The 27,914-nt window shown below is 47.1% G+C and overlaps 1 long non-coding RNA gene across 1 annotated transcript; it reads right to left on the reverse strand.

The window, feature by feature from the left end:
- Positions 1-160: 160 nt before the first annotated feature.
- LOC129406122 (uncharacterized) lies at positions 161-27,911 on the reverse strand. Its single transcript, XR_008630805.1, has 5 exons — positions 27,639-27,911; positions 21,498-21,627; positions 2,595-2,669; positions 1,538-1,727; positions 161-853 (listed from the first exon to the last, which is right to left on the reverse strand). It is a non-coding gene; the product is annotated as an uncharacterized LOC129406122 (long non-coding RNA).
- Positions 27,912-27,914: the final 3 nt, after the last annotated feature.

Here is a 27,914-nt window from a genome sequence, read left to right on the forward strand (position 1 = left end):
TTTCCCCCAGCAAATTGTAACTTGATGCAAAAGACAAAAATATGAGATGAATTGAGAGAGAGAAAGAGAGAGAGAGAGAGAGAGAGAGAGAGAGAGAGAGAGAGAGAGAGAGAGAGAGACAAGGAGAGGGAGGGAGAAGGAGAAGGAAAGAGAAGAGGGACAAGAGAATATACATCTCTATTTTATACCATTTAGCTCCAGAGAAGAAAAAGCAGCGACTACCTCTCAAGTGAGGGGAGTGCTCCAAGCAGCCAGGGTGTTATAAATTAGAACCTGTCAGTATTACAATGTATATTAATAGTCACACCTCTTTTTAATGAGTTTGGCATTGGCAGCTGAGAGGAAATACAAGTCATCATGGCTCTGCTCAGGCAAACCCCGACAAAGGAATCCGTAATAAATCTTCGAGAACAGCATTCACCATAAATATGTATCACATAAGGCATCTGTTTTACATTCTGCATATAAATCAGCATCGCGCTGAATAGCAATGAATCAGCTTCTCAATGCCTGATTTGATAACAAATCGACTTGGATCTGAGGAGAGAGAATTTACAGCCCTCACCCTCAAGACAGATAGTCAATACGGCAGACGAGTGCCAAGTTCACTTTTCTGCAGCCAGCAAGTTTCCAGAAGGAGTTCAAGGTGGTCGGGGTGGGGGCGGGGTGGCGGAGACACGTCTGGGCAGTTCTGGGGAGTCAGCGGGGAGCTCGCTTCCTCCTGGGGGGTATTGGAGGCTCTGCTGCTCTGGGTTTGAAGGACACCCTGTGGCCGCACTCCACAGGGAGACCGTTTTCCGCTTCACGGCTGGCTCTTGTCTGGGACGTGCGGCTGCTCTGGTTTCTGCAGGGCCTGGCCAGGATAGAGACAAGATGGTCATGCAGTGCGAGGAAGCCAAGTCCACCCCCAGCTGCCACTGGACTCCTGCTTCCATAGCCCGTGACCCCTGGTTCCGAATTGACTTACGTGATGCCTGGGGGAGTCAAGCTCAGCAGGGCTCCCTCCTGGCTCTGCTCCCAGGGGGCTCACTCCTGGCAGTGCGCAGCCCTGGATGGAACCCGGGCACTCACCCTTACCCCCTCTCTTGTTTCCCCTACCCCTTGACGCCTCAGTTCTTTCTAAACCATTGACATTAACTTCCTGCAAAGCCCTGTCCCTCAGGTGACAGAAGAGGGAGTGGTCTTTAAGGACCCTTTCTCCTCTCAGTGGAATCAGGCCTTGGCAGGCCTTGAGGGGCTGTTGTTGATGAGGGCTCTGGCCGGTGTGGTCATGGCCAGAATCTCACAGAACTGGTGCAGCTGCTGGAGCACAGGGTGGGGGAGGCAGGTCAAGGTGAAGATCAAGATGCAGGCAGCTGTGCTGGCTGATTCAGGCCTCAGGATCAAGGAGAAGAGACCCGCCAGGCCTTGGGGTACCCTGGAGGAGGACAGTGGGACAATAGCTCTGCATTATGACCTTGGTTCGTTTGCTCCTGTTTTCTTTAACTGGGCTTTTCTAGAACCTTCCATCTTATTGCCAGCAGAAAGCTGCACTTACCCTGATGGGAACCAGATGTCTTCCCATCTTCCAGAGAGACTCAGCCACGTGGCCTCTCCAATACTGGCCATGCTTCATTGCATATCTAGAACTACGAGGCAGGACTTACATTTGGAAATGATGCAAAAAAAAAAAAATAAGGCCAGGACTTCCTGTTCCAAACCCTGTTGAATGGGAAAGATGACTCCTGCTGGAATAAAAAGAACAAAAGGGAATGTTCATTTTCATGAAGAACAGATACACAAGATTAATTTCCAGACAATTCTGTCCAACCTTGCCTGACTGATCTTGTATCTTCTCTCGTCTGTGCTTGTCCCTCCTTTTTGGAAAGATATGGTCAACGGATCTATAGGACAAGACTGTCTTTGGCTTTTAAAATGTAGGTTTTCATTGTTTCAAATCTATAACACACCCAAAGAACAAAAAACAGCAAAAAGATCTCCCTGAAGTGGAATCTATTTCAAAGCCCCAGTCCATGTAACCTAATTTTTCTTTAGAGTTCAAGTGATATGGAAATACTAGAACATTGTCAAGGAAGGGTGCTTTGTGCCACACCTAGGGCATTTGGCAACATGTGGAGATACTTGGGTTATTATTTTTGTTATCATTTGGTGAGAAGGAGGTGATGACACCTGGGGGGGTGGGGGGTCTGGGAGGATGATCAAATACCCCACCATGAACTAGAAAGACAGAGAACCTCCACTGCACCTAAATAAAAATTTAATTTATTACATTTTTGTTTAATAAAAACAAAAATTATTATTTTTACAAACCATTACTGAGAGCCAGAGAAATCACCTAAGAGCTACCATTATTGTTTTGCATGATGCCAACCCCAGTAAAATTTCCTACACCCTAAGAACTTCTGTGATTGATCCCTGAGCCTGTAGCTAGGAGTAAGCCCTGAGTGTGGCCGCTAAATAGAAACAGAACAACAGTCAAAATTCCTGAGCCGCTAAGAACCCAAAGTGAGAAAGTAGGGTAAAGAGAGAAAGAACTGGGCTGGCTAGGAGGAAAAGAAAAGAAGGAGCTAGTTGGCATTCCAGTTGGTACTTACATGGCTGGACCTGGCCTCCTGTGTGACTTGTGTCCCTCAACAGGATGCTGACCTTCCAGGTATGATTTAAGGATCCTGTGAATAAAGTGGTGTCAAACTAGACCCTGATCAGTTTCATAATTAAATTTTTTATTCCCTTTCCCTAACAACCATGTGGCCCAAAATGAGTACTAGAAAGGAGGAAAAATCAATAAATTGTCCTTTTCACATGCACAGTGACAACCTCAGGTTTTGTGCTTTACTTTTGCATACACGGTGTCAGTACTGGCTGATGAGAGCAGATGCACCCAGTTGAATTGGGGAGTTCTAGAAGAACACTTGGTTTTCACCGAGAACTTTCGAAGGTATGATCAAAGTCGGGGGACATGGAGGCAATTTATTTTGGGTGCTGGGGCAGATGTTGGATTTCAGCTCCTTGTGTGTTAGTCGGTTTGACACAAGATGCTCTGGCCAAGCATAGGTTGGTACCAGCTGATGGGATGTGCATCACGATGCTTTTCTTCTAAGAAGCTACTTTTCTTGCTTTCATTCAAGACATGACAGGTTGTGGGGCTGGGGAGATCGCTCACGTGACTTATGAGAATGCTTTGCATGCTGTAGCCCTAGAGTTGATCCCTGGCACCATCTGATCCCCCCAGAAGCAGGCGCTGAGCACTGCCAGGTGTGGCTCCAAAATCAAAGATAAAAAAAGAGCTCTGGAGAGGTAGTGCAGCAGGTAGGACATTTTCTTTGCACGAGGCTGACCCAGGTTAGATCCCTAGGATCCTATAGGATGACTAAGTGCCACCAGGAGTGATTCCTGAGTGCAGAGCCAGGAGTAAGCACTGACCATTTCCAGGTGTGACCCAGAAATCAAAAGAAGAAAAAAGTGAAAGGGAGAGACAAGAGTAATTGCTCAAAGGGAGCTGGCTTCCTTTGGGAGGAGAGAGCCCTGAGGTCATCTTTTGGTGCACATATGGTTCCCAGAAGTGATCCTTAGACCTTGAAATAGGACCTTGAGTCACTGAATTAGAGAGTTATCCTATTAAATTGATCATTTTAGCGTTCCTCCCGCACACACACAGAGCCAGAAATCGCCAAGTCCACCATCACATTCTATTCTCTGTGGAGGACCAAACTTCCCAAAGATGCCTACTCCCATCCCATCTGAGATAGATCCCTGGCAAAACCCAACCAATTTTTTTTTTGCTTTTTTTGGGGGGGGTCACACCCGGCAATGCTCAGGGATTACTCCTGGCTCTGCACTCAGGAATTACCCCTAGCGGTACTCAGGGGGCCATATGGGATGCTGGGAATTGAACCCATGTTGGCCGCATGCAAGGCAAATGCCCTACCTGCTGTGCTATCTCTCTAGCCCCAAAACCCAACCAATTGATTCAAGGTACTTGATTTCAATTTTCACACGATGCATGAGAGATGTGTTTGTTTCCAGTAATAAATGTGACATGTGCTCCTGACAGGAATTTTGAAAACTAGCCACAACAGAAAAAAAGGTAAGATTAAAAAAAAATCAAGTTAGCAGTGTTGTCAAAATATTTTTTGGATGAGTTTTGATTTTCATATGAACTTAACCACAGTATTTGGTTACATTATCAGTGACCATGATGCTCTGGCTATGTCCCTTCATGCAAATCAAAGTGCAAATGAAGATAATTATTGCAAAACTTTAAGCCCAGAACCTGCTTACCTAGACAATTCATGTAATTAAGGAAAGGTATTTGGGATAATTGCCTCAATTCGCCACATCCATTTTTTGAGAGGATAAGGTAACAGAAATGGGCCAGCTTAGTTCTCTTTTCTTACTGCATATAAAACTAAATTAGTATGCTTTTCTCAAAGTGCCTTTATGATCAGTGAACATCCTACTTATATTTCCAATGTACTTTAACTCTGTTGTCAAAAGAATCTTCTTGGAGTTGGAGCATTAGTGCAACGAGTAGGGTACTTGCCTTCCATGCAGCTGACCCAGATTCTACTCCTGAAACCCCATATGGGCCCCCTGAACCCTACCAGGAGTGATCCCTGAGTGCAGGGCCAGGTGTAAGTCCTGAGTACCACCGAGTGTGGCTTCTTCCCAAAAAACAAAATAAAAAGAATCTTCCTCTTCTCAGTGCCCTTTCTACCACCTTAGTCTTAAAAGACTTATTTTATTTTTTTTTAAATCAACCTACATTTAACAAATTCAGAACATAGAGATTTTGGTATAAAAGATTCCCCTGAATATTTCCAACCATAAAAATGAACCTATACATGGTGTGGGGATCAGGTTGCTCATATTTATAAAGACAAATGGGGTCAAAGGAGTTGTGTTTGGGTAGAATTTGCTCTTGGGTTTTTATGACTACCAATTGGTGGAAGAAGGGAGAAAGGTAAAGGAGGGTAGCACTGTAGCACTGTCCTCCCTCCCGTTTTTCATCGATTTGCTCGAGTGGGCACCAGTAACATCTCCATTGTGAGACTTGTTGTTACTATTTTTGGAATATCGAATATGCCATGGGTACTTGCCAGGCTCTGTGTGGGCAGAATACTCTCAGTATCTTGCCGGACTCTCTGAGAGGGGTGGAGGAATTGAACCTGGGTCAGCCTCGTGCAAGGCAAACGCCCTACCCTCTGTGCTAAAGGAGTGGCCCCATTCCAAGGATTCTGAAAAGAATGTAAACATTTTCCTCCTCAAGACTTAATTCCGACTTCCCAAAGGGGAAGGGGAATGGATAAGGATTTCTAGTTGCTTTCCTTGCTTCTTATGTGAAGGAGTGAGAAAGGAAGGTTTGGGAAAGGATTTAGTAGGAAGTTTGGTAGAGCAGAATATCATCTGGAAGTTGCCTAGTGAGTCAAGAAAAACCCAAATTTCCCTTCCACCTGCCCTCAGGGCCCCTCTGAATGAGAAAGGGGAGCAGTGGAGGTTCTGTTCTGTTCTGTTCTAAAGCTGTTCTGTTCAGAAGCCTGGGGAGAGGGTGGTCCCCCAAACAGGTCACCAGCACAGACATGGAGTATACCACTGAGGTGGGGAGGAGGCAGTGCTCCCAAGAACTGGGGAGCACGGACTCCATACTGGGGATTCCTAGAGCTTCCCCTTATCCCGTGTCCCCATTCTTGCCACCATATTCCCATGTGTGGCTTGCTCATTTTGCTGCTTATCTTTTGTTTCTCACTTGGCATACTTTTGGTTTTGCTTTGCTAGCTCTTTTACTGGGGGGAAGGGCTCACATTACTCTACAAATGTATGTTCTAAGTCTGAGGGTTCATGTAGCTTCAAAGTGTATCAAAGCAGCACCCCACCCCCAAGACCACGTGCCATCAAAGTGGCATCTTCTGCCACTTTCATCCACTGAGTGCTCCTTTACACCCCCTTCTTCCCTCTCTGCTGCTAACCTCGGTTCTTGTTCAATTCTTACATCTAGCAGGCCCACCTCCAGGATGTCCCCCAATAGACTGTTTGTATCATAGAGACCAGAAGATGCTACAAGCAGCGCCACATCTCCATGACCCAACCAAGTCCTGGGCACATGGAAACTGGGTTGACTTCTCCATAATTTCTCTCCATGCACATTGAGCCATTTTCTCTATCCGGGTCTTTCTTCCACATGTCATGGGGGTCTTGAGAAAAACCACTATGAAGGTCTGCCTGCTGTTCTGTGGAACAGCCAAGGGCATTGGGGCCAGGGCGGGGCGGGGGAAAGGAGGGGGAAGCCTTAAGTTGTGTTTCAGAGCCACAGACTGACTGCCAAGATTGCACTATGCATGTGAGCAGTGCCCAGAAAATGGTCTGAAAACCCAATGACGGCTGGAAGTTTGGAGTGTGAGGCTGCTATGTTGGTGGTCCCTCTTCTTGGAGAGGCCACGTCTCTCCATGGGGAGCACGTTCCCCACTCTACCTTCCAGCCAATCAGGTCTCTGGGTGAGATGAGCTGTCCGGATAAGACAATGTCCAAGTGGGGCTCCAGTGTCCATGTAGGGCTCAACTATCCCTTTGTTCATTTCCCACCCATCTCTTCCTCCCACCACGACTGTCATCCGGGGCAATCACAACACCCTAGGCGCTTCATTTCCTGATTCCAGTGACTGATGACCAATAAAGGGACGCTTGTAGCATCTGGATGCTTGTTCAGACAAGTGACATTTCTTTCCTTCCCCTGGCTAGTGCCTTTTGCAAAGCACTCAGACACAGGATTCCACTGGTTCCACCAGACGTCAATCAAACCAAATAAAGTAGATAGAGGATTTTATTTAGTAATGACGATACCTAACACATGTTTGGGTAATTAATTCTAAGGAAAGACATCTTAGAGTTTCAGAGGTAAGCTCTCTCTCATCCTATCTTGAGTGATTTTTATTTTGGGGGGAGAGAAGAGGGGAGGCAGTGAGGGAGATTTAGACCACACTTGGCAATGCTCAAGGCTTCCTCCTGGCTCTGTGCTCAGGGGCCACTCCTCATGGGGCTCGGAGGACCATATGTGGACTAAACCCTGGACAGACAGACTGAGTATAAGGCAAGCACCTTTCCCGCTGAACTCTCTCTGCTGCCTCTTCTCCCAGTGGATTTTCTTAAGGATGGTAGGATGGAAAGGGAAAAAAGGGAGAAAAACAATAGCCCCACATTGGTGTTCTGTATGAAAAATGCATAGAGAAATAAAATTTCGATTGGAGCACAGAAATAACAATAACGATCCTAGTGGCAGATCACAATGGCCGAGTAAGTACTAAGTCACCCTCCCTTTCACCAGCCACCAGCCTCCAGGATATCCTGTCTAGCTGCCGAAACAAAACATGGAAATGAATCAGTCGATAAAGGATTTTCTCCCATTAGAGAACTTGGTGATTCTGCCCTGTGAAGGGGAAGTTGAACATTATGATGGATTGTCATCATCTGAAAGAGACTGGGGCAGCGCCCAGCCCTGGAGCTAGGGGCATACCTTTTATGTGTGATAAAGAATGTCAAACAAAAGGTTTTAATTTTTTAAAGCCCTTTTATTCGACAATGATAATGAATCATTCCATTAACCCACCTAGCCGATTTCATTTTTCCCCAACATTGAGAGTTAATCACCTTTGGCCACTGCCTTCACTCTTCCTGTTTTACTTGTGAAGTTTCAGAAAAAAACAGACTTCCACAGAAATCGCCAAGAACTTTTCCTTCAGGAAATGGAGACTTGAGCAGGGATTGTGAATACAAGGGAGCAAGGGGAAGGCAGAAGAGAAGCTCTTGTCTTGGGGACAGGGGAATATCCAGAAGGAAGTCAGAAATCGTTCAGGGGACCATGTTTGTCCCCATGGATGAACTTGGAGTTTGCAAACGTTCAAACCAGAGCATCAATGAGACTGAATGTGGTGAGCTTTCCACGGTAGAGATGAAATCTGTGACAACCACTTGTATGTGGACAGCTTTGATTTGTCCACGCTGCTGTACGGAAATGGAAATGAAATGAAACATCAAATTTGAAAACAAAGCAAAATGAGACAGGAGCCAGAGGAGAAGGTACTGGCCTTGCCTGCAGCTGACCAGGTTGATCCCAGCATCACAGAGCCCACCCCCTGCCCCTTATCCCAGGAATCATCATTCTTGTGAGCTGCTGCTTGTGCCCCGTCCCCACATGCACACAAGGAACTAAAGGTAACCCAAAGAAACTAACAAAATCAGTGAGAGAAAATAGGTGAGGAGTAAGCATCCACGCCGTTCCCAGGGGTGCTGTGATCTAGAAATGCTCTTGTCCAGTTGATGGCACTGACATCTTGGTGGGACTTCACAGGTGTTACTGTTACCACGGCATGGGAGGGAGGGGGCAGGCCCCCGGATGTTTTCTTGGGGTTTATTCTTTGTATTATGGGGGCTACACCCAGTGGTGCTCAGGGTTGCCTCCTGGCTCTGCACTCAGGGATCCCTCCTACTCAGGGGACCCTAAGGGGAACCTGTGATCGAGCCTGGTTGACCTGCAATTGCCCTGGTAAAATATTGCACTATGCTATCTCCCCAGCTTCTGACATTTTCCCTGGGACCACACTTGGTGGTGCCAGCAGTTCTTCCCTGCTCTGTGTGGTTCAGGGGGTCCCCAGGGATGCTCTCCCCCTGGAATTGAACCTTGGCCTCCTAGATGCAAAGCTCCTCTTTCTGGTCCTGGCACAAAAGGGTTGAAGGAGGAGGGGGTGAGATATTTCTATCAGGCCCCTTTGACAGACTCTCTCCGAGGTTACAGCTTGTCCAGATGTGTGTGGCCAACATGGCTCACCCTAGGGCTGTGTGGTGCCCTCTTGCCCCTTATGCCTGCTGCCATTAGCCCCTTCCATGAAGGGTCAGCTGCAGTTCGACAGTAACACCTGTGGGGAGCCCATAGGCTGTGTGACCTGAGGCAGATGAACAAACCAACCTCTCCTCCTCCCCAAAACACTCTGGGGGTGGGTGCCGAGTGGGGAGGGCATTTGCCTTGCATGCAGCCAACCCAAGTTTAGATCCCCAACATCACATAGGCTCCCCTCAAGTACCACTGGGAGTAGGTCAGTCCTGAGTGCCGAGCCAGGAGTCAGCCCTGAGCACAGTCAGGTGTGGCCCCCAAACAAAACCAAAACCAACCAAGCAAAAACCAGTCCTGGTGTCCAACTTTCCCCACCCAACCCACTGGGTAGCACGCACAGGCTTCTGAACAGCCCCAAGCAGCCGATCTCCTTCCCTGACCCTGGCAGAGCAGTCGGGAGGCCCCGTGACGATGGTGTTGAGGGTCGAAATCTGAGCACTGCTGGGGGGTGGGGGGGTGGGGATAACTATCCATTCCAGTGCTGAGCAAAACTGTCAGCTGCCTTTCATGGGGAGGTGCCTCCTCATCCTCTGACCAGCGTGGTTGATTTCTGGAAATTCCAGGGAGCCAAGACTGCAGGTCCCCTAGACTGAGAAAGGGCCTGCGCCCTGGCCAGCACAGAGACCACACAGTCATTCTCGCTCTCCTCTGAGTGTGCCTAGTGCTAGACCTCTCCAGCAGCCCTTGCATTAGGAAAGGCAAAAGCAGAAGAGTTCCAGAAATCCCCATGGTATAGCACCTCCCCAGGAAACCTCCCCTCCTCTCTCTCTCTCTCTCTCTCTCTCTCTCTCTGTTTTTCTCTCCTCTCTCTCCCTCTCTCTCCTCTCTGTTTCTCTCTCCTCTCTCTCTCTCTCTCTCGCCTTTCTCTCTGTCTCCTCTCTCTCTCGCCTCCCTCTCTCTCTCCTCTCTCTCACTCTCAGAAAAGCTTGAAAATAAATAAATAATGGGGGGAAACTCCAAATGGGATTGCTCTTCAAACACACAAATGATCTTATGTTAACAGTTGGGATTAAACAGCTGTCTGGTGGTTATGTGATCATAACAGATGCTGTGTGCAAACGTTTCCCGCTCGCTTTGTTTTGCTCATTGCTGTTTGTGCAGTTCAATGGGCTGAATTCAGCTTCAGGGATCCAGGGTTTTATTGTCCTTCTGGGCGGCACGGGGCAGTTTCATCATCCCTTGAAGAGGGAGAGGGGGGCCTGTGTGCGGGCAAGCTGGAGGGGAGCTGGGGCTGGGGGGGTAAGGTGGGGGAGCCCTGGGATGTCACGTTACGAGTGATGTCATATTGATGGAACTCCATCACACAGGTTTACAACCCCTGAGCTCCTAGTTCCGAACTACATTGGAGGGTAGTTTGTTGCTTTATTCAAAAAAAACGACCCCTCCTCCCCACCACACTCACACACACACACACACACAGACACACACAAACATCTGTAATGGATACTTTCCTCAAGAGGAATGTGGCTGGGATGGGCTGTACACAGCATATAGAAAGGCTTGTTTGGGGGTTTTCATCTTGGGGTCCCTAACAAATAGCCATGCTGACAGGCCATCTCTTCTTTTGACTTCTCTCGCCCAGCACAGGTTGGAAAAAGACTGAGGGGGCCAGAGATAGTCCAGCAGGGAAGGTGCTGGCCTGGCACGTGGCCAACCCAGGTTTAGCATCCCATAGGGTCCCCTGAGTTCCACCAGGAGTGACCCCTGAGTGCAGAGCCAGCAGTACGTCCTGAGCATCACTAGATGTACATCCTCCGCCTCCCCCACAAAATGGAACAAACAAGGATGGGCTGATTCGGAATTTTCCCGGCAATCTCATTCCGGCCTTGGAGATTTGTGGGGGTCTGTCTGTGCCAGCCAAGCTACAGGCTGGACCCCATTCCCTTTGATCCCCGCTGTTTTATTTCCCTGTGGAGGGATGGCGGGGAGTTCAAATCGGGAAGCCGTTTTGGCCTGAATGATGCATGCGGGCCCAAAGCACCTCTTGGTTGAGATTTGGCTGAGAAGCACCCGATTCACCATCCCCGCTGCTCTTCCTCTCAGTCACTGCTATTTTCTCAACATTTACAGAAAAGATGGAGAAGACAGAAATGGAGTTTCTGGGTTGCTAAGGCATCTGGTTTTCATGCTGGGGGAACGGAGAGAGAAACTTAACAGCCATATGGAGGGGTATGTCCTGAGCCTGTCCAGGACCCCAGCTCTCCCCATCAGGCCGTGTGCCTGCTGCCCAGGGCACGCATGCTGTGTGCAGAAAGACTTGGGATTTTATTCCTAAGGTCGTCCTTGGACCACAGCCTTGCAGTGGCTACATCGCCACCCTCCAGCTTCTTCGCTGTGGCCCAGGTTTCAATCAGAGGCAACACAATCTGGTTATGGAAACTTATTCTCCACCTGCCTCTTCCTCCCAGAAAAATGTGGCTTGCACACAACTCTGGAGCCGTCGGCTCACTCGAGGATATCAGACTCTTTCTGAGGAAGCTGCTGGAGCCATGCCATGTCTCAAACGCTGTGTTTTATGGGGGGGTGGGGTGGGGGGCACAGGCAGGGCCTACCTAGGGTGCTCAGAACTATACCTGGTTCTGGGCTCTGGGGTCACTCCTGCCAGTGCTGGGGGAGCCCTGTGTAGTGCCAGGGATGGAACCTGGGTCGGCGACATGCCAGGAAAGCATCTTAATGCCCACACTGACTTGTTGGCCCAGGACTATGTTTAAAATCATTTCAAAGAAAATTAATGGAGTCTTTTTTATTTTTATTTTTTGCAGGGGGTACCAAGCAATGGTTCAGGCTCTGCAGTGCTTGGGTGGGGGGTGTGCCTGGGATGGGGGTGCAGGGCAGGGCGGTCCAAAGTTATACTTAGTGGCTGTACCCAGGGATGTTTGGTGGACCGGGTGGTGCCAGGAATCAACCCAGCTTGGTCATGCACAGGGGCAAGTGTCTGCACTCCTGGGCTCTCTCCCAGCCCCCAACTTTCAATGCTACCTGTTCTGAGCGACTACTCCAAGTGTCCTCTCACCCCCAAGGCCCATCTTGGATGATCAGTGCAGTGTCTCGGTCACCCCAGTTGTGCTGAAGGCGCATCACATACAACACACACCACACACATCACATACATACCACACACACCACACCACACACACCACCATACACATCACACACACACACCACACATGCCACACACACAATATAGCACACACACAACCCATACACCACACAGTACACACACCACAGACACCCCCCCACATACACCACACACAACACACACATTACACACACACACACACACATATATATACACACACACACACACTCCTTTTTCTCTAAATTGTGAAGCAAATATCAGCTGTCTTCTTTCTACCCCCCTCCCTGTTACTCTCAAAGTCCTGGATTACTGGACACTCATCCACCTAGAGGGAATGTCCCATTCCGGAATCAAGCCTGCCATAACCTCAGAATGAAAAGTCCTCCCAAAGCATTATCTCCCATATTAATATCCAGTACGTCCAGCAAAAGATGTCTTAAGGCCAGGGAGAGAGTACAGCAGGTTGTCCACGTGTCTTGCATGTGACTGACCTGGGTTTGATCTAGCGCCACATACGGACCCCCCCAGTGTCTGCCAAGAATAATCCCTGAGCACAGAGGTAGGAGTAAGCCCTGAGCACTTCCGGGTGTGCCTACCCCGCCCTCACCCGGCAAACATAGCCGCTCATTAGGGAAATTCAAACCCAAAGTAAAACTAGGGTCCTACACTTCCATACACCATTTGGATGACTACTATTTTAAAATAAAACTAGCAGTAGCAAGGGTGAGGCAACAATGTCACCCGTGCATGCTGTGAGTAGTAACACAATGCTCGATGTGAACAGTATTTTGGCAGGTCCTCAAAAACTGAAAAATAGCATTATTAATAATAAACAGTTTGTGGCTGGGCTTATAGTATAGCAAAAAGGGTGCTTGCTTTGGGTTCCATCTCCCCTACCCTGTATGGTCCCTCAAGCCCCGTCTCCAGTGAGCCCTGAGTACAGAGCCAGGAGTCAGCCCTGAACACAGCTGGTGTGGCCCCCAAATCAAAAATAGATCAATAAATACATAAACATAAACAGATAAATCCCCATATCCTTCTAGGTATAAACTCAACAAAACCGAAAGCGGAGCTTTGGAGAAACATGTCTATATTCTGGTGGGATTATTCACAGTCGACATTGTGGAATCTACCCATATACATCAGTGAGCAGGCATGCAAAAATATGACCTGCAATTACAGTGACCTGTGGTTCAGCCTTGCAAAGGGTGAGGGCTCCGACACTGAGGGCTTTGAGGGCTTAGCACCAAGTGGAAAAAGACAGACACAAGGACAGAGAATCTGATTTAATTGACAGAAAGTAACTGAAGTGGTCAAATTCATAAAGATCTAAAAGTAGGATGGTGGAGGCTAGAGGCTGGAGGCAAGGGAAATGAAACTTTTGTGCCATACACTGAAGGGTTGGGAAGGTAACAGAGCCTTGGAGCTGGGTGGAGCTTGAAAGCACAAACTTGAACACCCAACAAAACATCACACTTGAAAGTACCGTATATTATACGGTCTACCATGATAAGAGCAGGTAATGACACGGAAGGTGCATTTTACTGTCAGCTCAGCCCTGGAAACAAAAACTTTCTCTAGCAGCCCCCCATAGCATCTTGCTTCATCCCTTTCTGTGCCCACTCAGAATCCCAGAAGTACCGTATGCCCAAACACTTGCACTAACACAGATTAAGTATCTGCAGGAAAAGTGCAAATCAAACCATCAGAGAGATTGATTTATACCCTCTCCTTCGTGATTAGAAGTATCTCTCGGATCTTCATTCTTTTCAGACTGAATACCAATTAAAATGCAAATCTTTCCAAGAGAGAATGTTTTAAGCATTTTCATCTTTGAATGCACGTTCAGAGTCTTTTATTTCCTGCCTCTTTGGCTAAAACAAAGCTGCCTCTCTCTCTCTCTCTCTCTCTCTCTCTGTCTCTCTCTCTCTCTCTCTCTCTCTCTCTCTCTTTAATAATAAAGGTAATAGAGAAAAAAAGTTAATAGCTAATACATACTGAGAGCTCTCACCAACTGTCACGTTAGAGACAAACAGCCTCACCAGAAGAATGAGTCTGGCCTGAGAGTAGACGGACAAGACGACCCACTTAATATCCATCAGCTGGCAACATTGAGAAATGCACTGCACTGCCCACAGGCTCATGGCAGGGAAGAGTGAGCTCCGACATGGCTTGGAGAGATATGAAGCCTTTGGGGAGAAAGTTCATTTTTGTGTATTGATGGTCTCTCATCCAATGGTGTCAGGGTTTCTTCCAGTTCTTTGCAGGGGGTTCATTCCTGGTGGTGCTCGGGGACCCTGTGTGGGTGGTGCCGGGCATCAGGTCAGGATCAGTTGTGTGCAAGGCCAGCACATTTTAGTTTGGTTTGGAGGCTACACCTGGCAGTGCGCAAGGCTCCTGGTGGTGCTGAGGGAACCATGTGGGATGCCAGGATCAAACTCGGGTTGGCCTCGTGCAAGGCAAGAGCCCTGCCAACTGTACTATCACCCTAACCCTTAAAAAAAGGTCCTTTTAGGTCAAACTACCTCTCCGTATATTCCCCTATCAGGATGGCAGCTACTTCCAAAGTCTTTAAAGTTCCCCTTCATGAACTTTGTCTTGGGTGATCGAATCTCAAGCTCCTCCAGGTCAGATTTTGACTCCCTGATCGAATATATTAGTCCACCATTTACTTGTAACTTTTTTTTCCTGTGCTCTTTATTACTTTTTTTGTCTTTTTTTTTTTTTTTTGGCCACACACAGCTGTGCTCAGGGCTTATTCCTGGCTCTTCACTCAAGGACCACTCTTGGCGGTGCTCAGGGAACCATATGAGGTGCCGGGAGTTGAACCCGGGTTGGCCACATGTGAGACAAGCACTATCCCTACTGTGCTATCTCTCTGGCACCCTGCAAAGCCAGCACCATAATACCCCTGTCCCCCACCCAACCCCCACCACTGTAACTGCCTCTCTAGCCCTGAGTCACTGTTTCACGTAGTGGGAGCAAAAGGGACCCAGTGTGGGTGGCCCAGAGTAGAAGTTTATTTATAAGACATTTCCTGGCTTTAGGAAGGAACCTTAGGTAGTAAAGATAAGGCTGTGCTTGAGACAGAGCCATAGCACAGCCTGTAGGACACTTGCCTTGCAAGCAGCTGCCCTGGGTTCAGCCCCCAGCATCCCTATGGCTCCCCGCAGGCCTGCCAGGAGCGATTCCTGACCTGAGACTTAAGCAGGAGCCGTGAGCACAGTCAATTTGCAGAAGGAAAGATGCTCCAGGCGGTGCAGGTCTGTCTGGGAGATTCTTCTCTCCGAACCAGGCCATAATAAGGGCCGTATTTATTCTCAGAAATCACGATTTGGGCATGATCTATTTCCTGAGCATCTGGAAATGTAACCCTTGAAGCCTTGATTGGTGAAAAGTAACTTACTCTGTGACATTGTCAGTGAGTGACAGTTTTATTAGCCATTGAATTAGGGAGATGCCTTTTTATTACCTTCACGATTTTCAGGAGAAAAGTTTGAGGCCAGACCATTTTGTATTACGTGACAGGCAATAATTTTTTTTCTGTTGTTGTTTTTACGCTGGTGTGCTGATATACTATTGCTTTGATAATTTAGTCATCTCACCAACCTTTTTCATGAAGCTGTATACAGCTATGGAACCACTGATACTTATACACATATAAATATATATATGTATACACATACAATTTTCAGAGTACTTTTCTGTATTATTTAATTGTCTTTACCTATTGTTTCTGTTCTAGTTGTCTAGTGTTTTTTTTCCCAGAAATCTTACAGATGCTCAGATTCTGTCTCTATCTTATCACCAATAATTATTATATTCCAAATACTTTTCCTTGAGTGCCTCAGTACTTGAGGTTTAGTTTTAATCTGGTTACTGTTTTTTTTTAATGTTTTCTTTCCACCCAATATGATGGCGACCCTTAACTGCCACTAAGTTTTGCTTTACTTCCCAGTGGCTGTTTTCAGCTATTATAAGTGACATGACACATGAGAATCATAACTAGAGCAAAGCTCCAGTGCTAAAAATTACAAGTTGCTTTATTTCACAACTTAGTTTAATTGCACTCAGTCACCCTTTCTACAGATGCCAAAGTGCCTATTACTTTAATTTCCAGGAATCTTTCCTTAACACAGGGCATTCATTTCCTAACAGTTATAACACATTCTGCAGATCAAAACAATATCCATTTATTGGCATACTGTCCTGTTGTATTTCTTTTTCTGGGGCCATGTCCAGCAGTGCTCAAGGTGCTCCTGGATCAGTGCCCAGGAGCTGCTCCTGGATCAGTGCTCTGAGGTCCAGGCAGTTCATGGGATCAAATCTGCCTCCTTCTTTCTCATGCAAAGCTTATATTTCAGCACACTGAGCTATTTCTCTGGGGTCCTGTTCTCTTCTCATTCTGATGGTCAACGATCTAAAATTTGGCATACAGCTGTGTTCTATTTTGGAGGGTTTAGGGAAGAAAATCTGTTTTCTGCTTGCCATCTAGAAGCTACTCTCTTCCTTCGCTCCAACTCATAGTACTCTACTCTCTGCTCCAGTCCTAGTTACTTCTCCACCTCCTCTTCCAATGGTCACTTGTCATGACTTTATCCAGAATAGCACAGTGGGTAGGGCGTTTGCCATGCACGAGGCCGACCTGAGTTTGATTCCTCCATTCCTCTCAGAGAGCCCGGCAAGCTATCGAGAGTGTCCCGCTCGCATGGCAGAGTCTGGCAAGCTACCCGTGGCGTATTTGATATGCCAAAAACAGTAACAAAAAGTCTCACAATGGAGATGTTACTGGTGCCCGCTGGAGCAAATCTATGAACAGTGCTACAGTGTTACCATGGGGACTGCTATTTAAGCCTATTTGCAAAAAAATCTTTGGCCATTAAAGGTGAAATTTGGTTGTACAAGCCCGCTTTGGCATGGGGGGTGGGGGGAGCATTCACCCAACCATCACTGATCAACTCAGACATCTCGCTGCTCCACCAGGAATATTCCCCTTTCCTTTCCATCTATGGTAAATTGAACAAGGAGGTTGGCAGGAGGGGAGGAGGAAGAGGAGGAGGAGGAGGAGGAGGAGGAGGAGGAGGAGGAGGAGGAAGAGGAGGAGGAGGAGGAGGAGGAGGAGGAGGAGGAGGAGGAGGAGGAGGAGGAGGAGGAGGAGGAGGAGGAGGAGGAGGAGGAGCTGATGTATTTGAGAGGCAGCTTGTGCCAGCACAAGCCAGAAGGTACCATCCAGCCGTCATCTTGGGGCTGGTCTGCTCTGCCTTACCAGGGTTCTAGCTACCACCCAAGATGGTCATTTAAAATTTTTATTTATTTTTTATAATTTCACTTACCATTTTGGGGGTGAGGTGTGGGGATACTACACTCAGAGGTGCTCAGGTCTTACTCCTGGCTCTACACTCAGGGATCACTCCTGGTGGTGCTCAAAGAAGCATATGGGGTGCCAGGGATTGAACCTGGGTCGGCCATGTGCTAGGCAAGTGCCCTCCCTGCAGTACTATTGCTCTGCCCAATTTCTTTTAACTTCCTTTGTGCTCTGTTGAATTTCCATTTGACTCCACGAAAGGAAGCCCCATACTGTGGGGAAGCACCGGGGGTTAGTGTTTTCCCCATTATCGCTAAACTTGCGATTCTTTCTTCCTCTCCTCACTGCCAATGCTTTCATGCCCTAACCCTTTCTGACTTCTCCCCCAAATTTACCTTTCCCACCCAAACTATTCTCTGATCTTTTGCCCCAACCTCATCTTTTTTCTCTGCCTCTGGCCAGAGACCACTGACCGACCACTGACTCAGCATATGGGAGGTTCTTGGTCTTCCAAGTGATGCTGATGTTGTGTTTTCCTCTGACTCATGCCTGCCCTAAGTCCCCTCCACCCTAAATTAGCATTAGGCGGACCATGCTGGGTCATCTTTCACTGTTCTCTTGGGCACTCAGAATCTCTTCTAAGAGCTTGAGCTGGTGTCGCTCCCAAGCTAATTGACCTCCCCCAAGCCAGAGTATGAACTGGGGAGTCTTGAATAACACCCAGAAGTGCTCGGGGATCACTTCTGGCTCTGTGATCAGGGATCATTCCTGGTGGGGATCAGGAGACAATATGTGGTGCCAGGGATTGAACCTGGGGCAAGCATGTGCAAGGCAATTTTAAAATTGACCATTAAAAAAATTTACTGACTTTCTGGTCCTTATTTGGATCTTTCTGGCCATTTGTCTACCTTATTTAGTTGCTCAGCATCTCCTATTCTCCCCACAATTAAACTCACCTGGTTCCTAGTAACTCCTTTTCCGCTACAATCTTCCATAGAACTTTTTCTCAAGGAACTTCCATGGAGTGTTCTTATTCTTTGCCAATACCATTTCTGAGCGGTGGCTCCCCATTTCCCTTTTACATCTTATTTCTATGTACTTCACTTATTCCAACAAACATGCAACTAGTTACCCCAAGATCATGCTCCTGTCACTTTGAGCTTGGGCACAAGCTTCTTTTGGGCTGGGTTTCTTAACCAGCGCGTTCCCAGCCAACTCCCCACACCCATCCAGGGACTAAAGAATTTCTTAGGACTCTTTAAGAAATGAATTTATTGTCTTTATTTTCTCCCAAGATATACAGAAATCTGCTAGAGGGATAGTGGACTCCCTACTTTCTCTTGAGTTTTGCTTCAATCATTGAGTGGAATTGAGTCATTCCCTCTCTCCATGGGAATAAAACTGCTGAACCCACCCTAACCTGTCCTGGGGCATCTGGGCTGTTAGGATCCTGAACCTTTCACTACCCCTGACAGATTAGCCTCAAGGGTCTAATTCTAACTTCCTGTGGACCCCCAGGCCTTTAGCCTGCCATCCCCAGCTGCTCTCTCTCTCTCTCTCTCTCTCTCTCTCTCTCTCTCTCTCTCTCTCTCTCTCTCTCTCTCTCTCTCAGAGCTCTGTTTCCCCAAGGAGCAATGGAAAAAATCACCACAAGTCTTGGTATTCTTGGGGCTTCCAAAAGAATGTTCACGGATCTCATTTTATTAAATGGCTTCATAAAGAATCCAGGGGGCACAGCTTGGAAACTGGCCTCACATGCTGGGGGAAAAGGCAGCTCAGATAGAGAAGGGAACACCAAGTAGAAGATGTTGGGAGGACCCATTCGGGTTGGAAGATGCGAGCTGAAAGTAGACTATAGACCGAATATGAAGGCCACTCAATACCTCTATTGCAAGCTACAATACCCAAAAGGAGAGAGAACAAAGGGAAATGCCCTGCCACAGATGCAGGGTGGGGTGGTGGGGGATGGGGTGGGGGTGGTGAAAAGGATACTGGGATCACTGGTGGAAGTGAATGGGCACTGGTGGAGGGATGGGTAAATGGTCACTGTATGAGTAAAATGCAAACACAAAAGCTCATAAGTTTGTAACTGTACATTATAGTGATTCTCTAATAAAAAATTTAAAAAATTTTAAAAAAAGAATCCAGGGGGAGTGCAGTTCCTTGCAAAAGTTGACACATAGCACTTGTTTGCAAAAAAGTGTTGAGAGCAACTTGGTTCCAGTACAATCTATAAGCAGCAACATCCACATAGCTACCAGTGCTGCCCTCTCTCATAGGGGGTAAGGAGCTCGATTCCTAAGGAAAGGCTCTTTATTTGGGCCCGCTGGGGGGTTAAGGTATACCTAAAATTGTGAGTTAGATGCTGAACGAAGCTAATCCAATGATTTTTTTTTAAAGAATGAATTGTGGGTCTGGCAAGAATTTTCCAGGATTCCAGTGCATGGAATCCAACTTGACTGAATAGCAGATGGTGGTCTGTATGGACATTTCAGAGCGTCACTCACAGCCAGAGAGAGGATTCAGGGCACTGAGGGCAGGCTTTGCATGCAGCTGATCTAGGTTTGATTTACTATAGCTAGGTCTATAGTATAGCAGGCAGGGCATTTGCATTGCAGCTGACCCATGTTTGATTCCCAGCATCCCATAGAGTCTCCCAAGCACCACCAGGAGTGATGCCTGAGCACAGAACTAGGAGTAACTCCTGAGCTCCTCAATTCCCCAAGGCAGGGACCAGAGTGATAGTACAGAGGGGAGGGCGCTTGATTTGCATGCAGCCAACCCAAACTTGATCCCCATCATCCTCTATTGTTCCCTGAACACTGCCAGGAGAGATTCCTAAGTGCAGAACCAGGAGTAATCTTTGAGCATTGCTGGATGTAGCCCCCAAACAAACACAAAATTGTTACCTGAAGTACCCTGGGAGCAATATCTGCAAACAGACAGGTCTAGCTCCTGCTGAGCACAGTCACGAATAGTCCACAGCCCTGCCCCAAATATGAAAAAATGAGAGATTATTATGAGATCCAGATCACTGCTAACTCATTTCTTATTGGGGGTGTAGGGGTGGTTTGTTTTTGAAATGTCCCAGACTCTCCAGAGAGTATTTTGCAAACTACCGCTTAGAGAATTTGGATTCTCCACAGACTGCACTGATTTTTTCTCCATCATACCCAAAGGAGATGTGGAGGATAATTTGGATGATTAGACGATACCCCAAAAACTAGAAAAATAAAGCTAGAGAAAGAGCACAGCAGAGTGCTTGCCTTGCACACAGCTGAGCTGGTTTTGATCCCTGGCACCACACTTAGTCTCCTGAGCCTGCCAGGAGTGATCCCTGAGCACAGATTTTGGGGTAAGCCCTGAACACCACCAGCACTTTTCTCTCATTCCCTGTAAGAATCTGAATTGGCCCATGATCTTTAGAAAAGGGATTTTGTTTTCATTTTGTTAAGTAAGCGTGGAGTCAATATCATTCATTCACTGAACACATCTATTCAGACCATATTTTCCACGAAGTTCCAGGGAAGAACCTGGAACTTTGAGAGAAGAGGGAACATTTCATCCACTGTAGCTTTGAAGGACAGAGGCGAGAGACCGTGCACACATGACCATTAGTATCTACAGTCCTAGAACTGATTAGAGATTCCCAATCTACGGCATCTAGTTTTCACCTGACTTTTGAAGCAAAGTTCCCTTTAGCAGTCAAGGGGTACATTTCAAGAGACAGGAATATGAATGAACCTATTTTTTATCTTGGTGATCCCACTCAGTTGGGGAAACTCAGCAGCACTGTGGGACATTGGTCGGACTCTTTTTAGCTCAGGGCCCTATGCTCCCAAGACCAAAATTTGTCAGAGTCCAGCAACTTTCACCAAATATAGCGACCAGCCATGGTATGAGAAGTCAGGTGGCTAAATTAACTCCAGGGTGAAGTTTAGCAAGACACATTCTAAGACCTGAAATCTGGAAGTTGTTCAAGCCATTTTAAGAAAGTCATTGGACTGATCAGGGCCATTATCATTATCAATGAATTCTAATAACAGCTGTTAATTTGCTTAATACCTCATTTGCATATAGAACACTTTTTACTTATAAGGATTGATATTTTCTGGTTTCCCCTTGTGCCTTCAAACCATTTAAAAACTTTTCATAGTTCACAGGATGTGTTCCTGTACGTGGAAAAGTGTCCCTGAATCATATCCATTCCCATGAGTGTTATTACTTTTTACCTCCAAACTTCTATGCATTTCTCTTGGATCACCCCACAGTCGTGTCATCCTTCATCTTTGTTCTTTAGGAACAAATAATCCTGTAAAAATGCCTCCAGGTTCCATTCATAGGCCACTTGTTGCCACCTTCCTGAAAATGGAATGAGGAGCTGTTAGCAGACAATCATTCATTCTGAAGATTTGTTGTCCCCTCTTTAAGTGTGGGTTCATGGGGAATGAAGAGATTGACCCGGTGCTTTCATTTTCACAAGGGACTGAGGGGACAAAAGTGGTTAATGATTAGAAGACACCTGTGGAATCTCAGAGTTTCCATCCTGTGCAGGCCAGGGTGCCTTAAACATGTTGCCTGGGGTTCATTTGAATCAGCAGTGGCACCCCTTCCTTGGATGGGATTTTCCCAAGTGGTTAGATTTCCAGGACAGCAAATACAGTTCTTAGTACCAAAGCCCATTCAGTGCTGGGAGGTGGACCTGCACATTTATACCAGCAGTCAATTTCCAGAGTTAAGCTTATTTTTTTTTAAATGTTGTATTCCCTTTTAATGTTATTCTCTGGGGGGAATATATTACCCACATTTAAAAAAAATTTTTTTGAAGTGACTGATGCCTAGAGGGGGATATTAGCAAGACACATTCTAATCCATACAGTTAAAGGGACAAGGCAAGGCAAGGTTTCTGAGCTCCAATATTCTGAGTTCTGGCCCCAAATTTCTTATTACAAGAAAGAGGATTCCGTCATAGTAGAACCAGCAGATACCAGTACTTTTTGTTGTTGTTGTTGTAGTTGTTGTTGTTGTAGTTGTTGGGATACACCAGGCATACTCCTGGCTCTGTGCCCTGGGATCACTCCTGGTTTGTCTTCAGGGACCATATGGAATGCCAGGGATTGAACCCCAGTCAGTCATGTGCAAGACAAGAGCTTTACCCGCAGAACTGTCACTCCGGCCCCCATCATTACCTTTTAAATAGGACTATGCTTCTTGTCATCAGTCTCTTTGTAACAATATAGATTACCAAGCCCTTTTGATATTTTGCTTGGTATTATTAATAGGTTCTGAGAATAATCCTAAAGATTTTTCTTTAGGAAAAGTAGTTCTAAAGCTATTCCTAAATATATTCCTATAATATTTCTAAAGCTATTCCTAAAGATTCTCAAGAATAGACAAGCGAGGGACAGCAACCCAGGCAGGGCGCCACCACGCTTAGGACTCGAGCCACAAGGACCCATTCTCTCCTCATGAGGCCTGGTGAGTGTGGTGCCGGAGCTGCAGCCACTATCTCACCCTCCATATCCCATAAGAACCATAAATTAGTCTTTTATGTGGAACATTCACTAGGGGAGCCTGATCACCGAAAACACATGAGGCCAATAATTTATTAGCCTTTACCTCAATTAATATTAAACCAAAAACACAACAGTGAATCCCCCAACTGCACAGGTCAGAATGGTAAACCAATACAACATTTTAAAAAATAAACCAAAACAACACTTAGCCCACCAGGCTAAGTGAGTTTGATTCCAGCACCCCATATGATCGCCCAAGCCCTGCCAGGAGTGACCCCCAAGTGCAGAGCCAGGAGTAAGCCATGAGAATTATCAGGTGTGGCCTCCCGGACTCTGCTGTGTGTTTGCATGTATGTATACAAAGTCTGTGTGACTCTATGAATCTATACAAAATATATGTAGACACACATGTGTTTATATGTAAATAAATGAACATAAATTCTGTATCACAGTATCCCTGTCATCCCATTGTTCGTCGATTTACTCAAGCGGCCACCAGTAAAGTCTCCATTCGTCCCAGCCCTGAGATTTTAGCAGCTTCTCCTTACTCATCTTTCCCAATGATTGGAGGTTCTTTTAAGGTCAGGGGAATAAAACCTATTGTTACTGTTTTTGGCATATTGAATACGCCACAGGTAGCTTGCCAGGTTCTGCCCGTGAAACGTAAATTATCTACAGGTAAATTTAAAATGCCTTTCGATTAAAATCTTATAGGCACTTCTCTCTGCATTTTAGCATCAATTATCCCCAGAAAAAAAATGAGGAGTGAAAGTGATGAGACTGTTTCTTCAGAGAGTTTGAGAGCAGCGGGCCTAGTTATGGTTATGGATTCGGAACTTTATCATTTGGACCCGCCAGCGTGGTAGTCTCAGTCTCACCCATATGTGTTCCCTGTTCTCCACTGATTATTTCTTATCCACTGTGGATGGGAGAGTCGGCAGGGGCTGTCCTGAGTGCTGACTAGCAGGAGCACTTGGACTCCCTGGGTGTTGGCTCCCAAGCTTGGCTGCTTGCACGAGCAAGAATTTGCACGGGAATGGATACCTTTGTCCTTAAGAAAGTGAGTGATCATCTCCCCTGGTCTGTTCCCTCCATGGAGATTTTCCTGGCCCCAATTTTTAAAAAAGCTCCTACCAGACTCCCATTTTCCGTCAGTGCAATTAGTGGCAGGTACAAAATTTGGAGCAAAGAGGCCTCTCGTGGCCTCTTTTGCCTGCAATTATCCAACTGTGGCTGCAGTTTTTCAGGGCACAACTGATTGCACCCACAAAAAGCAAGACAAAACTCTGGAAATGGGTCCCTTTAAGACAGTTGGGGGATTGCAGGCCTGAGGCTGGCAAATTGCAATTTTTTATAGAGGCACATAGCCATAGGTGCCCGCCGCCCATGTCTGAAATCCGGGTTAGGCCACTTGAGTGGGGAGCGACCCCTCTTGAAAAAGAAGGGGCAGAGACACGCCTCTCCTAGCATCCATTTCTCCCCATTCCACTTTCAGCTGTGGTGGGTCTGGCATTAGTATATAGTGTTTCTGACTCCTGTGTACTCTGGTCTCTGTTCTCTGGTCACTCTCCATACTCTTCAGAAGCTCTGCCATGCTCTCTCTAGGACAGATTTCAGTCAACTCTAAATTTTCTTTCAAGATACAAAGACACAACCACCAAGATTGACTTTGGGAACCTGGTTCACCACGCAGGCAGACTTCCATTTGCTCCAGCCTGTTACTGGCTGTGTCACAGAATCCATAGGAGGGTTCTGGAAGGAATTTCAGTGTGGATCCACGCATGCAATAATCCAATACCACAAATCCAAGTAACGGATATTAATACCATGTTCTAAACACACCCACAATTTCCTCCCTCCTCCTCCCAAATGGACATTGCCTGTGTCCTGTGAGGATTCTGATGAAATAATAAAGCCCAATTCTCACCTAGAAAAACAAAAAGAATCATTATAGAAGGATGGTAATTTATTTGATGTGACCTTCAATTGATTACTCTGTGACTGCTACACAAATATCACAGAGCTATTGATCGTAAAGCCTACAAAATAGATCTCTAATAGCTTTTACTGGGCCAAAATAATTATGCTCGCACTGTGGTCAAACACACATAAACCAGGGTGGAGGTATTAATGCACAGCATCATTACCCATCTGTCTGTGAGTCTGGAGACAGTGACTTCAAGGAAAACAGTATGGAGAAGCCCCTTGGAAAACTCAATATCCAAGACAACGATTACAGCCAGTTAGGCTGGGGAAAAAATTGATTCCTATAACTAAAAGCTACGGCTACAAAACAGGTACTTCAGCTGACAGAATAAAAGAAAAATCATAGCAAGATAAATCCTAATTGAGGAGGAATCCCTTGCTGCAGTGGCCGGGTGGCAGCTAGCATCCAATTTCCTGGGGGAGGTTGGCTTTGGGAGAAGAACTTTCACCGAGTTCCAAGCTTCCTCTCCAGCCCACATCAAGATCAATGGCCAACAGCTGTGAAAGGTCAGGGCATCTAATCAAAGAACAGCTCATCTATCTCTTGAGGAGAAGTGTACAACATAATCCAGATGAGCAAGCAGCGCTGGCCATGGAAGGCAAGAAAAAGCAAAGGGAAAAGGAACCAGGTTCCACTTTGCTGCACAGAAGGAATTCTCGGCTCATACAAAAAAGGCAGCTGGGGCATGCCAGAATGGCCAAGGCAGCCTGGAGCAGAGATGCTAAAGCCACAAGTGGGGGCCAGAACAATTGGACAGTGGGGAGGCTGTGGTGGACTGGGTTCCATCCCCGGAATCCCATAGGGTCCCCCAAGCACCACCATGAGTCATTCCTGAATGGAGAGCCGTTCCTGAGCATTGCTGGATGTGACCACAAAAACAAGCCCAAAAGACTGCCACAAGGGGAAGAAATGAGGCTTTCAACATCCATCCCTCCTCCCCTTGCCTCCTGTACCTTAAACAAGGGAAACTTAAATGAGTCAATAAATAGCCAACAGCTCACCACTGCATCCCACAGTGTTAAACCCAAGAAGGATACCTTTTTGGCCCCCAGAATGATCAGAGTCAAATGTTCTGTGGTCCACAAAGAGAGGAACAATAGCATCACCTATTTATGGGTTCAGCATGGATGTTTTAAGGGAAAACAAAAAGGGATAATGATGGATGGGGCAATGCTTGGATCCCAGGGAACAGAAGAGAACCACGTCCCATGTGGCACACACATTTCTAGAGCTCAGGAAACAGACTAGAACTGGAGTGCTCTGCTGAGATGCCGAGTGGTCAGCAGAGTCCTTCTCTCTGGACTGTACTCCAGGCCCACAGAATCAGAGTATCGCGTGGGGGGATTGGACACACACATTCTTGAGCACACAGGCATGCGTGCATGTGGACACAGCCATGAACATTTCGTGCACATGCTTGTGCACACACGTCCGTGCCTTTTGGGGAGCTGTTCCTGGCAGGAGGAGGTGGAGAAGGGACCCAGAGTTCCTGATCCGTTCCTTCCTCCTGCAGCCGCGCACGTCTGTGTCTTTTCTTTTATGACATTATCAGTCCCAGTTATTAAAAGCAGGAAAACTGGAGTCATGGCTCCCTCTTGCTCACGTTTTCATGATTTATGATCCAGAAGCAAGGCAAGGCGGTGGCAAGTCAGGCGCCTGCTGCTCCCTGCTGTGCTTGCTCCTTTGCTCTTTTCCTTTCCTTTCCTTTCCTTTCCTTTCCTTTCCTTTCCTTTCCTTTCCTTTCCTTTCCTTTCCTTTCCTTTCCTTTCCTTTCCTTTCCTTTCCTTTCCTTTCCTTTCTCTTTCTTTCATTCCTCCTTCCTTCCTTCTTTCCTTCTTCCTTCCTTTTCCCTTCCTCCCTTCCTTCCTTCCTTCCTTCCTTTCTTTCTTTCTTTCTTTCTTTCTTTCTTTCTTTCTTTCTTTCTTTCTTTCTTTCTTTCTTTCTTTCTTTCTTTCTTTCTTTCTTTCTTTCTTTCTTTCTTTCTTTCCACTTTTTCTGAGAAACCTTGAGCACTGGAAGCTGCCAGCAGGACTGCCTGTGTGCTATTTTCCAAATAATGGGATTAATATTGGGAACTGTACCTGAGGGTGTATGTGTGGGGAGTGTCTGTCTGTCCTTAGTTGGTCTCAAATTACATGATAAAGCAGATGTCCTTAACCCAAGGGTCTTAAAGTCCAGTTAGAAAATCCTTAGCCTGTCAGCAGGACTGACCCTGATCCCAGTTGCCCCCGCAGAGCAGCCAAAGAACCCCACAGCAGAAGCAAAATGGGTGCAATACAATTACTGGGCCTTTTAGGAAAATGAAGGCATCCTTGCTGTTTAAGGGGGGGGCAGGGGGGGACTGTTCTTATTTATTTATTTATTTATTTATTTATTTATTTATTTGTTATTTTTAGTTTACTTCTGGCAACCTGATTTTCTGTTTTTCTTGAGATCTAGGGGTTTTTGTTGTTGTTGTTGTTCAGGGTATTTATTTGGGTGTACCCTTGTAGGTCAATATTATTGGGCAGGATGTTAATATTTATTGGTCAGTCCCATCTCGGGGAGGGACAGATAACGCCATTTAGGATTCTCAGCACCCCTGAAAACAGACCCTAGGCAGAGCCAAGCCAGCCTAACTCTAACACATGTTTTCACTCCCTCCCAAAGGTAAAAGCACCCGCAATCCCTGTACCATCTGGGCACCAGCCCCGAGTGGGGGCTCCTGGGGCGGGGAGGTTCCCCAAGCACGGAGGAACCTAGCCCCCTTAGCAAGGAGACGAACGCAGGCGGAACGCGCCCTCGTTGCTGCCACAGTCCCCCCACCAACCCCTTCCCACTCGCGCCCGCCCGGCTCCGCGCGCTCGCCGCCCGCGTCGCCCCGCGCGTACCTGTCTGCTGGCCTTGGAGGACGGACGCCTCGGCCCGCCGGGCCTCGGAAGGCGGGCAGCGGGGCGCGGGCAAGCGGCGGCCGCCCTAGGCAGGTGCGTGCGGCCCCACCTGCAGCCCCGATTGGCCGCGTGCGGGGCGGCGGCGGCGGCTGATGGATGGTCTGTCGGCCGCCAGCCCCGGGCCGAGCCGCGGGGACCCGCCAGGGCCAGATCCCGCGCGCGCCTCCGCCGGCCAGCCGGGCGCCCCGAGCCGGTCAGGTGCGGGGCCGCAGCCCC

Source organism: Sorex araneus, chromosome 6, assembly GCF_027595985.1.
Source record: "Sorex araneus isolate mSorAra2 chromosome 6, mSorAra2.pri, whole genome shotgun sequence".
NCBI classification, from domain to species: Eukaryota; Metazoa; Chordata; class Mammalia; order Eulipotyphla; family Soricidae; genus Sorex; species Sorex araneus.